The 12,196-nt window shown below is 40.7% G+C and overlaps 2 long non-coding RNA genes across 4 annotated transcripts; both read right to left on the reverse strand.

Annotated features, from left to right (window-relative positions):
• Positions 1–5,409: 5,409 nt before the first annotated feature.
• LOC136535117 (uncharacterized) lies at positions 5,410–7,879 on the reverse strand. The gene is made up of 3 exons (XR_010778937.1): positions 6,439–7,879; positions 5,794–6,053; positions 5,410–5,646 (listed from the first exon to the last, which is right to left on the reverse strand). It is a non-coding gene; the product is annotated as an uncharacterized lncRNA (long non-coding RNA).
• Positions 7,880–9,479: 1,600 nt separating this feature from the next.
• On the reverse strand, positions 9,480–10,863 carry LOC136535118 (uncharacterized). Of its 3 annotated transcripts, none has more exons than XR_010778940.1 (2): positions 10,750–10,863; positions 9,480–10,187 (listed from the first exon to the last, which is right to left on the reverse strand). It is a non-coding gene; the product is annotated as an uncharacterized lncRNA (long non-coding RNA). The 3 variants fall into 3 exon arrangements; XR_010778939.1 differs by having other exon boundaries at positions 9,480–10,203; positions 10,735–10,827; XR_010778938.1 differs by having other exon boundaries at positions 10,735–10,826.
• Positions 10,864–12,196: the final 1,333 nt, after the last annotated feature.

The following is a 12,196-nucleotide window of genomic DNA, read 5'->3' on the forward strand; positions in this document are numbered from 1 at the left end:
TCTACATAATGGATTATGCTATTTGGATTGAAATTTGACATTCCATAACTTTCTCAAGCTCACAAATAAGCATATCTCAAATTCGTAGGGCGGGAGATGTAAATGAATTCTATAGATCACTATGTTATAATTCTACTCTCTAACTTAGCACACTCTTCAACTCTATTCTCTACAATAAAAATGCGACATATAAGTATGTCCCTTACATGCCTAAGAATAAATATACAAATATATTCCATATACAACTATATTAGCTTAATTAATCTATGCCTAAAATATGATTATTAAAATGAATTTAATTCCAAGGATCCAAACGGGCCCTAAGTTTATCTCTTTCATTATGAGAGATGTTCCAAAATAATGCTCTAAATTTATAATTAAACTATCCACCTCTTCCGTTATGAAAGGTAAATAAAATGATCTTTCATATCATTTACAAATTATCCACATCTAGCTACCATTTATGAAAGATGAAGTACACTAACCCCTGTGCATTTAGAATGCCCATATATGCCATTATGAAAAAAATATAAAACAACACCTTTGAATCAAAGTTTGTCACTATAAAGAATAAATAAAAATATCTCTCAAATCTACATGCAAATACTAATATTATCTATCATGGAAAATATCATGAAAAATAATCCAATAATTAAAAAATATGCCATATATCTTTCTAAATTACGGACTTCTACACTCTTAATAAAAAAATAAGCATATGCTATGTGCTATGATGTAGACCAATCAAACATTTATATATTTGTACAAATGTATACATTTAGACATGAAATTTATGTCATATCAATATTTATAATTTATTTTTGAGCATTCTATATTTAAAAACAATATTATACACAAAAGTTTTTGACCAACAAATTCAACAACTTAAGTGCCACAATACAAGCTAAAACATCTATTTGTCATTGCAAGAACTAAAACAGTAGTCTGGAACCCAAAGTCCTTTTTAAAATAAATTTAAAAGGGAAAATATTGAATGAAAGATATAATAAGCACTAGAAGTGTAACTTTACATATAGATAAACAATTGCGACAACTAGATTAAAAGATGAAAGCTAAAATATTGGTTCATGATGTTATAGGAAGGGATGTAACAAGAAATTATATAACTTAAGATCTGGTTTCGACGAAATATATGTTATGCTGAAGAGCGATCAATCCTAAAACTTCATAAAAGACAAAAATGTATGGCCATCAGTTTAGTAGACCATAATACCATAGATAATAATATTCATTGGATCTATTCTATTTTCTAAATAACTATACCCACATTTGCAATTGTGTAAAACAACATAGCCCATAAACCTAAATTTACATCTAATTGCCTACCTACTATAACGATAGACAATTTACCGTAACTTATTAAATCCACATCAAAATTAACATTGTATTATTATTTTAAAAACTAAAGATCCCCATGAATCTACAACTAAGTTATATCAACATCTTCGATTATAAAAAATATTTAACCATGAAGAACATATATGTTTCTATGTGACCCAACTATACTAATATTAATATATTAGAATTTGATAAAATAAACATACATATTGTGTCATCATGCAGATTATGTACACACATGCATGCATGAGCTGTAAATATATATGTTGTGTTTCAGCAATCATGAAAAACATTTTCTTAACAACTCAGATATTAACAATACTAGCAAATTGTTTTTACCTATATTGGTAAGAGTGACATATAATTTATATAAGTTTTCACTTTAGATATTTAAACATTTTAACTAAAACCTTACATATATTGATAATATAACCCTTCATATAATTTCTTGAGAAATAAATTTAACATCATAAGAAGTGGGGGTTAGTGCAGACCACATGGGGGATTACTTTAGTGTAAAAAACATTATATGACTTAGATGTTCATATCCTCTTTAGGTTGTTCTAAATTTCACTTCAAGCTCAACCATTGATTTTAGTAGGTGATGTGGAAAATGTTTTAAATGTCTGTTTACGCCATTGTAGTACTTAAGAGTATAGTTTACGACATAAAATTGTTATTTTAGAAATTATAAAAGTTAATGTTATAAGATATAAGAAGAGTTTCAACTTAACTTTAGGGTAAAAACATGTAGTAATTAGTAACAATTAAGAAAATCAAAATTTTAGATTCATAGCATCATCAGATATAAGATGTGGGCTGCAACAAAAGCCACGGTAGTTTAAGATAATGTTTTAACCAAATACATAGGTGTGTCATACAAATTTTAAGGAAAAAACTATGGATATAGATGAAAAAACATACAGATTAGTAATGATATGTTTGTCACAACTAGATAGAGATAACAGAGTATCTTTTGTTTCTATTATGTTACAAAATGAACAGAGTGAAAAAAACATGTAATTATTCATTTATTATAAATTTTTATTAGTCAGAGGCATTATACAATAACTAATGCTTATGTTATCTCTAAGATTCTGCCCCGTGCGAAAGCACGAGTTGATGGACTAGTAGTTTTAATTAATATAATTCTAAAAGATGATTGCATTTGCAGCTGAGTGAGTATAATAAGAAAGAGTCTTCTAAACAATAGAAGTAGTTACATGCACATTATTTTCCACTACTATTACAGTATCTATTTTAGGTAATAGTATATCACACGCTCATACATATGTTACCATGGTATTAAGTGTTCACGTTGCAACACAAGGACATTCACCTAGTGATAGGAAAAGTAGGGTGTGTTGCTAGGAAAAGACATATCAAACTTATAATCTATTAATCTATTAACTAAGCAGTGGTATCATAATTTTTCTCAAATATGTGACTCAACTCTAATATATTGCAAAAAGTAAATATGGCACAAAGTTAATATTTGAGAAAGATTTTTTTTTCATGGAACATGAATCTTGTCGTCATGCTATGCAAGAATTACGAAAAGGACTGTCGCACATCTTACTTGAAGGCCTTTTAGTTTGGACGGTCTCAAGCAAAGTTCTTCGCCCTGTTCGCTTGGTTTATAAGCCATACTTTCTCAGCCAACGAACAATATTTTTCTCTCACGACAAATCAACCAACAATACTTTCAGTCATGGCTTATTAGCCAAGCGAACAGTGCACTTATAGTCACAATGTCATTTAAATTATTGCAGCTGAAAATATTTCTTTTACGATCTCGAGCTTCTTGTCATCGAACTATATGAATTTGAATTTCGAGAACCATGAACTAAATATGATATGTAATTAGGAAAAGAAACATATGTTCAGTTAAGGGCGTTTTTCGGACATTGACATGCAACACCACCCGATTCTAGCACAGCAGCAAAAGGCCCGATGTGTGGGCTACATTTTTATATCTGGAATCCTTGAGTTTCTCAAATTCAATTTAGACCATCCCACCTTTCTTTCTTTCTTGCACTTATCCACCTGGAACCCTTCCTTATCTTCTATTTCTTTTTCTCATCCTTTCCCCGAAACCATCGAACAGAGGCGCCCAATATCAAGCTGAACCCTGCTGGCGGCGGCCTGATCGGCGGTGAGAAAATAGTGACAGAAATTTTGCGGAGAGAGGAGACGCAAACCAAGGTAAAACGTGAACTGCACAAACACGAAAGGCATAAAAAATCATGGCAAAAATTTTGCCTCTTTATTATTAGAGATAGATATCTAGACATATAGTATATTTAGGTGCATACACAAGCTATGTATCCAGAAAAGCCAAAATGACCTGTAACTTAGAACAGGGATGGTAGTAATTAAATCTTCTATTTTGTTCGAAAGAACGATAAAAGATTTGCCATATTTTTATTAGAAGAAAGAGTAAGAGACATACTAAAGGCTACAAGATAACCGCAATTCGCACCACATACAAGTGAACACAACCACTTACTCCATTCAAAATAAACTGTTAGACGAAATAGTAGGAGACATACTAAAGGTTACAAGATAATCTCAACTCCCACCACATATAACAAGTGAGCATAACCACTTACTCCCTCCATTCAAAATAAACTATTAGAAGAAAGAGTGGGAGACATACTAAAGGCTACAAGATAATCGCAACTCCCACCATATATAACAAGTGAACATAACCACTTACTCACTCCATTCAAAATAAACTATAGACTATGAGGGCTTGTTTGGATTGGACCTTGGGAAAGTTGTCTGACCCAAGCAGCAATCCCAGGTGTCCATTTTTTTGGCCTAGGGCTGGATGTGCCCAGGCAAGATGGCCAGCCCATTAATTCAAACATACCCTGATTCTAGGATGGAGAACGGAAATCAATAACATATGACAAATTAATATACCCTTACCCTGGTAAACACTAAGGACCCACACCTAACCCAATCTTGTTGGTCCATCTTTCTCCCCTTCCCAATGCTCACACCGCATCATCATCTCCATGAGATGCCACATCTCCTCCTTCTCCTCCATAGAAGTCGTGTCAACACCGCCATCCCTGCGTCTCCATGCGTCGCAGCCCTTCTGCACCTCCTCCTCCATGGTACCACGAGTGTGGGAGTGGATGGAGGTGCCTGGGCAGAGGACGTTGGAGAGGTGGCGGAGGAGTTCAATAGAGGCGACGTGGTAGTGGGCGGCGGTGGCAACGGGGCTGTCCCTTTGGCCGGCCTACACCCTCCATGACGTGATGTGGCCACACCGGCCTCCACGACAATGAACACATGCATGCGGTTGAGGCATGCTCGTTTTTTCGTGTGGGGCAACCACTACTACACTTGCTCTTCTCGTCGAGCCTCCGTCACAGTTGTCATTGAGGGTGCTCGCCTGCCGCATGCGCTCACCCCAATGAGGGCCTATGACGACAGATCCTGCTGCCTCTAGCCATGGACACATATGAGAACTGCTCTGGTTGGGAACAGGAAGGATCAAACTCGTAGGTGTAATGTGTGTGGGGTGGGGAGGGGGGGGGGGGGGGGGGGGGGAAGGGAAGGGGAGTGAGTGGACTAGCACTAGTGCAGTGACAACAATGCAGATGCGGTCTTGCGGAAGGCCCCTTCATTGATTTTTTCCGTTTTTTTGATAAATTCCTTTCTTATTTCCCTCGTCCCACGCGCTGGCGCTGGTGAACATGTTACTGCTGCTGTAGTACTATTAAAGGAGTATATGTGATGCCCTATATATACTTTAATTTAGGACAAAATTTAAATTGTACATGTACTTTTATTTTGAGATGAAGGTAGTATATAAATTAAACACAATTACCCAACACACTTCCTAGCCTAAAAGAAATAAGAGAATTACACGGTACAAATACAGGAGTGTTCAGTAAAACGGGTGCAGCAGCCACACCAATAGCCAGCAGCGGCTGCAACCAGCCGCAGCAGCTAGAGATAAAAACAACTTTTCCATCTTCATTGTGGCATGAACAAATGAGTCAAATGGCATGAATTCAATATTAACATCAATACAAGTCCCATATATTAAAACAAAAGTTCAAAATCAACTGCTAAGCATCACATAAACTAGCCAAACACCGGCTTTAATCAGAAGTAACAGGCCACCCTACTCGCAAAAACACGTACGCTCGCCTCTATGAATATACGTACGCAAGCTCTATCTCTATGAACTTCTCTCAAAAACTGAGTCTGACATATCTTGAAGCTGACAAAGTCATCGCAGATGGCTGCTGTCGATAGACACGTCACCTATTAAAAAAAGAATAACAGCATTAAATTTTAAAGTAAATTTTGAAAAAATACAAGCACATGTGCTAAGTCATGACTTGAACAAATGTTGTCAATTTGATGCCCGAGACTAGAGATTTGATGAAGCGTCTTGTATGACTAGCTCACCATGTCTGGGGATGCTCCATGTGCAGCAGCTGGAAGCTTGGGGAGATCGAGTTGGGGCCGCCGTGGGTGCTCGAGGAAGAAGATGAAGCTTGGGGTGGCCTTCTCCTCCAACTCTGACAAGGTTGATGGCGTGAGGGTGGTGCACCATGTTGCCGGTGACATCCTCCGACCATAGGGCGCGACCTCCTCTTCCTGCTCCTTTCTCTTCCTTCTTTCTTTCTTCTCTTCTTGCTCTCCTCTCCTCTTTTCTGTTCTAGTTTCTGTAGAACGAGGGAGATGAGGGAATGGAGAGGGTCTATTATTCCAAAATTGATGGTGTTGAAATCAGTACACTTGCTTAACAGTAAGTTCTAGAATCAATGGTGCTCGAGCCAATTTGTACATTTGCTTGAGCACCATCGATTCCAAAAACCGTGTCTAAAAATGGTTTAGAACCGTTGCTGATGGTTTTTTGTACATGTTACTCAAATGCTTTATGGGCTATTAGCACCTGAATTTTTTTAGCCACAAGATTGGGATCCAACGGTCCATGTGTGTTTTCTACTTCCTCCATTCTAAAATATAGGTTGCTTTTGCTTTTCTAGAAACATAGATCATGCTATACACCAAGACAGCCTATAATTTAGAAAGGAAGGAGCACCTCACCATTTTCTTCTCTCAATCTCCTTCCTCCATGGCAGTAAGTTTAGCCATGGTGTGACATACTTACATCCCTGTCCATCTCACTTCCTCCAATTTTGGTGGTGCGCTAACCTCTCTTTTCACGACATCGTCGCCCTTCGTCTTACCCCTGCTCAACGGGCCTCCTCCAGGTGACAAATAGCCGGCCATATATAGTTGTTTTAGGTAGTACACCGCTACCTGTACTCATGTTCAGGTTAGATCTTTTATCCCGCTATAGCTAAGTCTTAGCCACAGGAGAATAATGTCGCTAAATGTCCATAGTCGCCAGTCGGTTACTTGTTACACTGACGATGCGCATACACCTCTAGCTACCACCTCTGCTTGGTCGACCTGCAGGCTGCACTTTCATCAGAGTGTCAGCTGCTAGCTAGTACGTTGTGTACGTGCATACGGATCAGATTCCTGCCTTATCCTGGTTGATTGTCTGGCTGAGTGCGTGCCACAATATTTGTGTGGATATGTCTAACTTTTTATTGTAATATATGATGCGATGCAGAAAATGGAGCTCTCTCTCAAGTCCAAGTCAAGGACCATACGGAGGCTCCATTTGGTACTGTCTAGAATCTAGCTAGCAAACATTTCCTAGAGGAGACATACATACAACACATCCGCAAGCCAAGTTCAGGATTTGCATGCCTCAGGGCTCAACCTTGTTGTTATTACCCAGTCATCATTAGCTGCTGCTACTGCTACTGCTACTGCTACTGCTATAATTAAAGGAGGCACAGTAGTAGTTCCTAACCCTAAGGTTCACATGTATATATGTCTCCGTCTACCATCAACAGGTTCTTTCTGACTAATAATGCTCATTTTACTAGTCTTAATTGGAGACACTTATATAGCTTTGCAAACTAACTAAATCCACATATATATATGCATCTTTGTTGGGAGATTTTAAAATGAAATGGCACATTTGATCCTACCTAACATGCATGCAAACCTCTGGCATAACAAAATACTCAACCAATAATATTATTACAGAAGTGGGAAAAGTGAGTAGAATCACACATGCAGGCAGGACAAGCTGATGAATGTCCAACACATGCATTTCTGAACAATCTGCAAGCAGGCACAGATAGCAGCAAAATAATTAAGAAAATACATAACAATATTAGCATTGCAGCATTGGATATGAATCAGAATCACCAAAATGAACAACCATACCTGCCAAAACAAATGAAGCACAGGCCAGACAGTAGTACGTATCATGAGAGAGTGACGGCAGAGAAGAAGAGGCCTTCCATGACAGGCAAGAGCCACTCAGGCTAGCCAAGGTGACCGCCCACAAACCCAGCTGAACTGGCCATGCAACCGGAACTCGCAAGGCCATGTAGGCAAGTCATCCTTGGCTACCAAAGGCAGGCTCTGGCCACCATGCAAGGCCCCTCTTCTTCTTGTTCTTGTTCTTCTTCCTTATCGGTGGGTGATCTGCGAGGCACTACCTCTTGACACCTCGGTATTTATAGCAGGAAAGGGAATACCTAGGATGAACCAGACTGCTCCACCGATGCCGACTCAATGCATATCGGTTTACCACGTCCACAGCTTTATTTCCTGGATACTGATTACCGATCGTTGAGAAAATAAGATTGGTACCGGCCGGAATATATTCATATTCAGCTAAGGTTGCGGCTCCAGGGCATGTGCATTTTCAGACGGGGTGAACGTGCTAGCTGCATTTGCCATTTATGAGAAATCTGAAAAGCTCCAGAGGTGCAGTGATTCGCGCAATCTGAAGGAAATCTCCATATTCTCTTTGGATAGTATCACTGGGAAGGAATTCATCTCCCTGATGAGTCGCTGATTCTTTTGCGAGGAGTCAGTGTCATGCACCACTATGTTTAAAGTTATTTTGTTCCCTCAATTTGAGTTTGACCTGCATTATATATTGATAATACTGTGGTTGGGTCCTCCACATGGTGATATATGGTGTTAGCTAATCTACTGTTATCTTGTGTGAACACAGTAAGGGAAGGCGGCGCCGAAAGGCTCCCTGCTCTGCTGTGATACTGTAGCCGCTGCAGGTGTAGGCGCCGCACGGCTCACCTGCAGCACTATAGCCATGCAGTGGCCGACGCAGAGTCAGCCCTGCCAGTGTTATCTAGTTACTATTACAGTATGTGGGTTGTACTAGGACTAGATAGATAGAGTTGTATAAATAGACATACACGGCAACTCAGTAAAGAGAGTTTAGATTTGCCATCTCACAGACAGGGCTTCGGCCAACGCTGTTGTCTTGTATTGTGCGTGCTTGCTCTGTTCTCCCTTCTTCTTCTAGCTCCAGACATAGTGCGTGGGATAGACAACGTCTACTCGTGTTCGGCACGGCTAGTGGGTGCTCGGCAACACTAGCGGGTGTTCGGCAAGACCGGCGAGCGCTTCACTCGCCTGAGCCGGTGATCCTGTGGGCCAACATCTGGTACTGACAGTTGTAGGTAAGCATACAAGAATAACTCCTCACAATGCAATATGATCGATTAAAAAACATTATTGCATCACCTTGTTGGTTAATGCAATCAGCTAACGCTGCAAGACAATGAACATGTGGTAGCGTATCAGCAATCTTGTTGTACAAGAGTTTTTGTTGATCGTGGACTCTTGCTGCTTTGAAGATTTATGACCATCCTGGTGTCGCACTTCTCACTTGTCCCCTTCTTTTATAAGAGCATCTTGGCCTTATCAGCCTAGTAAGGGTTAGTTGACTTTTTTTTTAATAATTTTCTGCTCATTTTTGCAACTTTCCTATGTGTCAATCTAGAACGGAAAAATGTCCTACTCTTGCAATAGGAAAGGAGACAGAAACTGAAGTCTTTGGAAGGGGAATATAATCTCCAAACTTTTGATAATGGAATGGTTAATTGAATAATTTCTCTTCTCGGGCAAAGAAATATGGACCACCCATGTCTCTTAAAATTTGTGAAAGTACATAATTTTATAATCCACTACTAGAGAGAACTTTGAAACAAAGTCAGAAAGGAAATATACACTAAAATGGTTGAGAGTTTTGCTGGCATGTAGATCATCTCTACTTTTCTTTGTCAAGTGCATTACAGGCATAGATGCTCGCATACATACACGCGCACTCACTGGCGAATCCAGGGCACGGCGACCCAGCTGGTTGCTCGCCCGGGCTCCGGTGCCGGCGCACACTAAGGTATTTCTCACATCATGCTCTGCGGCAAGCTTAAAAATACGTAATCTTACCGTTGCCATGAGGTTCGCCCAGGCTCCATTCGATCGTTGGGTCAGGCTCCATTCGATCGTTTGGTCTTCTACTGCACGCACTCAGCCACTCACACCTATACACCCATGTGAGCATAACCTACCCCTATGAACGGCTTTGAAAAACTAAGCCAATAGACAATCTTAAGATGATCTGGCTAACTCGGCGAGATGAAGAGTTCTGTCCATGGCGTTCCTGCTAGTGCCTGACGATCATGTCTGTCCCCGCTTTTAACACTTGCCCTGGCTGGGTGGTTGAGGCTAAGATCCTTCGTCGATATGGCTCGCCGGTCACTGGTGATCCCTCTTCATCAGCTAAGGATTTCTTCCTTGTTCTCTCGGTGGGACGTTGTAAATTTCGTCTCAATGTTCTTCTGATTGAGAATCTTCTCCAAACTGTCATTGGTGGTTTCCCTAGAGCTTTCAGAGTGGTGCAGTTGGATGATAGAGTCTTCAGATTTTCAGTGGCTTGTCATCAGGTTGGCTTCCTGTAGGATCAATTCACTTAAAGATAGCCAATCAGAGGGGGGTGAATGATTGTGAAAGCCAAAAACTAATTTTAAAACTTCCCCCTAAACACAAAACCTAATTGAGCCTCATTTTCAATTCTAGATAGAATACTACATCTCCACAAAAAATAATCTCGACCAAAAAGGAAGCTCCAACTGACCTCGAAATTTTACAGATCAAAGTAGATGAAATTCTAGAACTAACCCAACTAGAATCAAGTCAATCGGGTGACGAGAATTATTGATCAAGCACTAATTTCGTGATTATGCAAAATCTATGAAAGATTAATCAACGAGACTTCTTAGATCACAAGCTTGATGCCTTAGCACGATTTTAGACGGATCAAAATAGGTCTATGATTGAGAATAAGAAATCAATCTAAAATCAATAGCTAGGCATGCAAAACGATGAGCAAAGACAGAAGCGGATGAACGAGATTACCGACTCATCAATTATCAAACCTTGGTCTTTATTGCATAGATGTGTTCACAAATTGCATTACACAAGCATCCTTACAAAGCTCACCACGTGTTCCCAAACCTTAAAAACAGATGCCACGACCTCCTGTCGTGCGCTGCCTCTCTTCTCCTGCCGTCGCACGTCGCGCACACACAAAACAACGTCCTCTGCAGCGCTACCTCTACCGGCTCGGACGTCCTCCTTTTATATCCTGGCCAGTGGCCAACGCATCGACCAGGCCTTTTCTCAGTCACGTAACGCAGCAGGCCTGGACTCCATCACGTCCACAGCAAGGCAGCAAACCACCGACGCTTGTGGATCGCCTCTCCTTGCCACGTCCTGGTCAAACCAAAGCTCGGCCTCCTCTTGTTCTAAACAGCACTTGACCAAGCCCGTCCAGCACAAGGAGCATGACCCATATGCATGCATCACCACGTATGCACCAGGCCAATACGACTTGGACTCATCATCCAAACCAGCTACGTGCCGACCTGCACGTCTACCAGCACCTTGCACCTTGCACCTTGCAGATGCACCATCTCGCACATCTGCAGCTATTCACGTAATTGTCACTCTTCTCAATCGCTGAATGGTGGGCCTCAGTGCTGCTACACCGAGATTTTTTCATTGTCACCGATTACATTAAACTGTTGGCTGGTATTCAGTCCATCCCCTCCCCTGTTACCGTCCCCTGGCGTCGGCCTTGCAGACTCAAGGCTCAAGAGTTCGTCGACGACGAGCCATGCCCCTCTTCTCCGCTTGGGGTGTCTTCGGCTTCCTCGTCGATCATCTTCTCATCGTTCAGTGAGTATGCAACTCGTGTTCTTGGCATTCATAATTTGCCTTCTACTGTTCACGTTGCTTGGTTTCTAAAAACCCAAATTGGTGCTACAGTACCCCCGATCCCAGCACTATGACGTATAGATTTGTTGATCCAACTCCTTTCATGCTTGCTTGGGGTCAGCGTGTCATGGTTCCTGGTCGACCTACCATGCATAGAGTAGTCGCTGGCAGACTATATCGAATAAACAATGATGTCGCCATCGCCTTCATCCACCCTCTGCCGCATGTTCAAATGGACTTCAACGAAATCCGTGGTACTCTGGCAGAATTCTTGAATGTGCAAATGGGCATGCCGTATCAGTCAATCCAACCCTGTCCATTTCGTCAAGCTTATGTTACTTTCAGTTGTGTGTCACACATAGATGCTATAATCAACAATGGCCCCCATCAGTTTGGCAACACCCACATCTCCTTCATTGCCCATGACAGGGCTTGGAACAACATAATTGTAGTATATACACATGAGGTGTGGTTGATGATGATTGGTCTTACTCTCTGGTTGACATGGTAGTTTCCCAATTTGGCAAGCTCATGGTTTGGGAGGAAGATCATGATAATATGGCTAGAGCTCTGGTCAAAGTTCGAGTTACTGGTTTGGATGACATTCTCTGGTTCTTCAATTTCTCTGAAGGTGAAACTCCAGAATCTGATAGTTCACTACTTCAGTCGCACCTTTCACAACCAC

Source organism: Miscanthus floridulus, unplaced genomic scaffold, assembly GCF_019320115.1.
Source record: "Miscanthus floridulus cultivar M001 unplaced genomic scaffold, ASM1932011v1 os_2551_2_3, whole genome shotgun sequence".
Lineage (NCBI taxonomy): Eukaryota > Viridiplantae > Streptophyta > Magnoliopsida > Poales > Poaceae > Miscanthus > Miscanthus floridulus.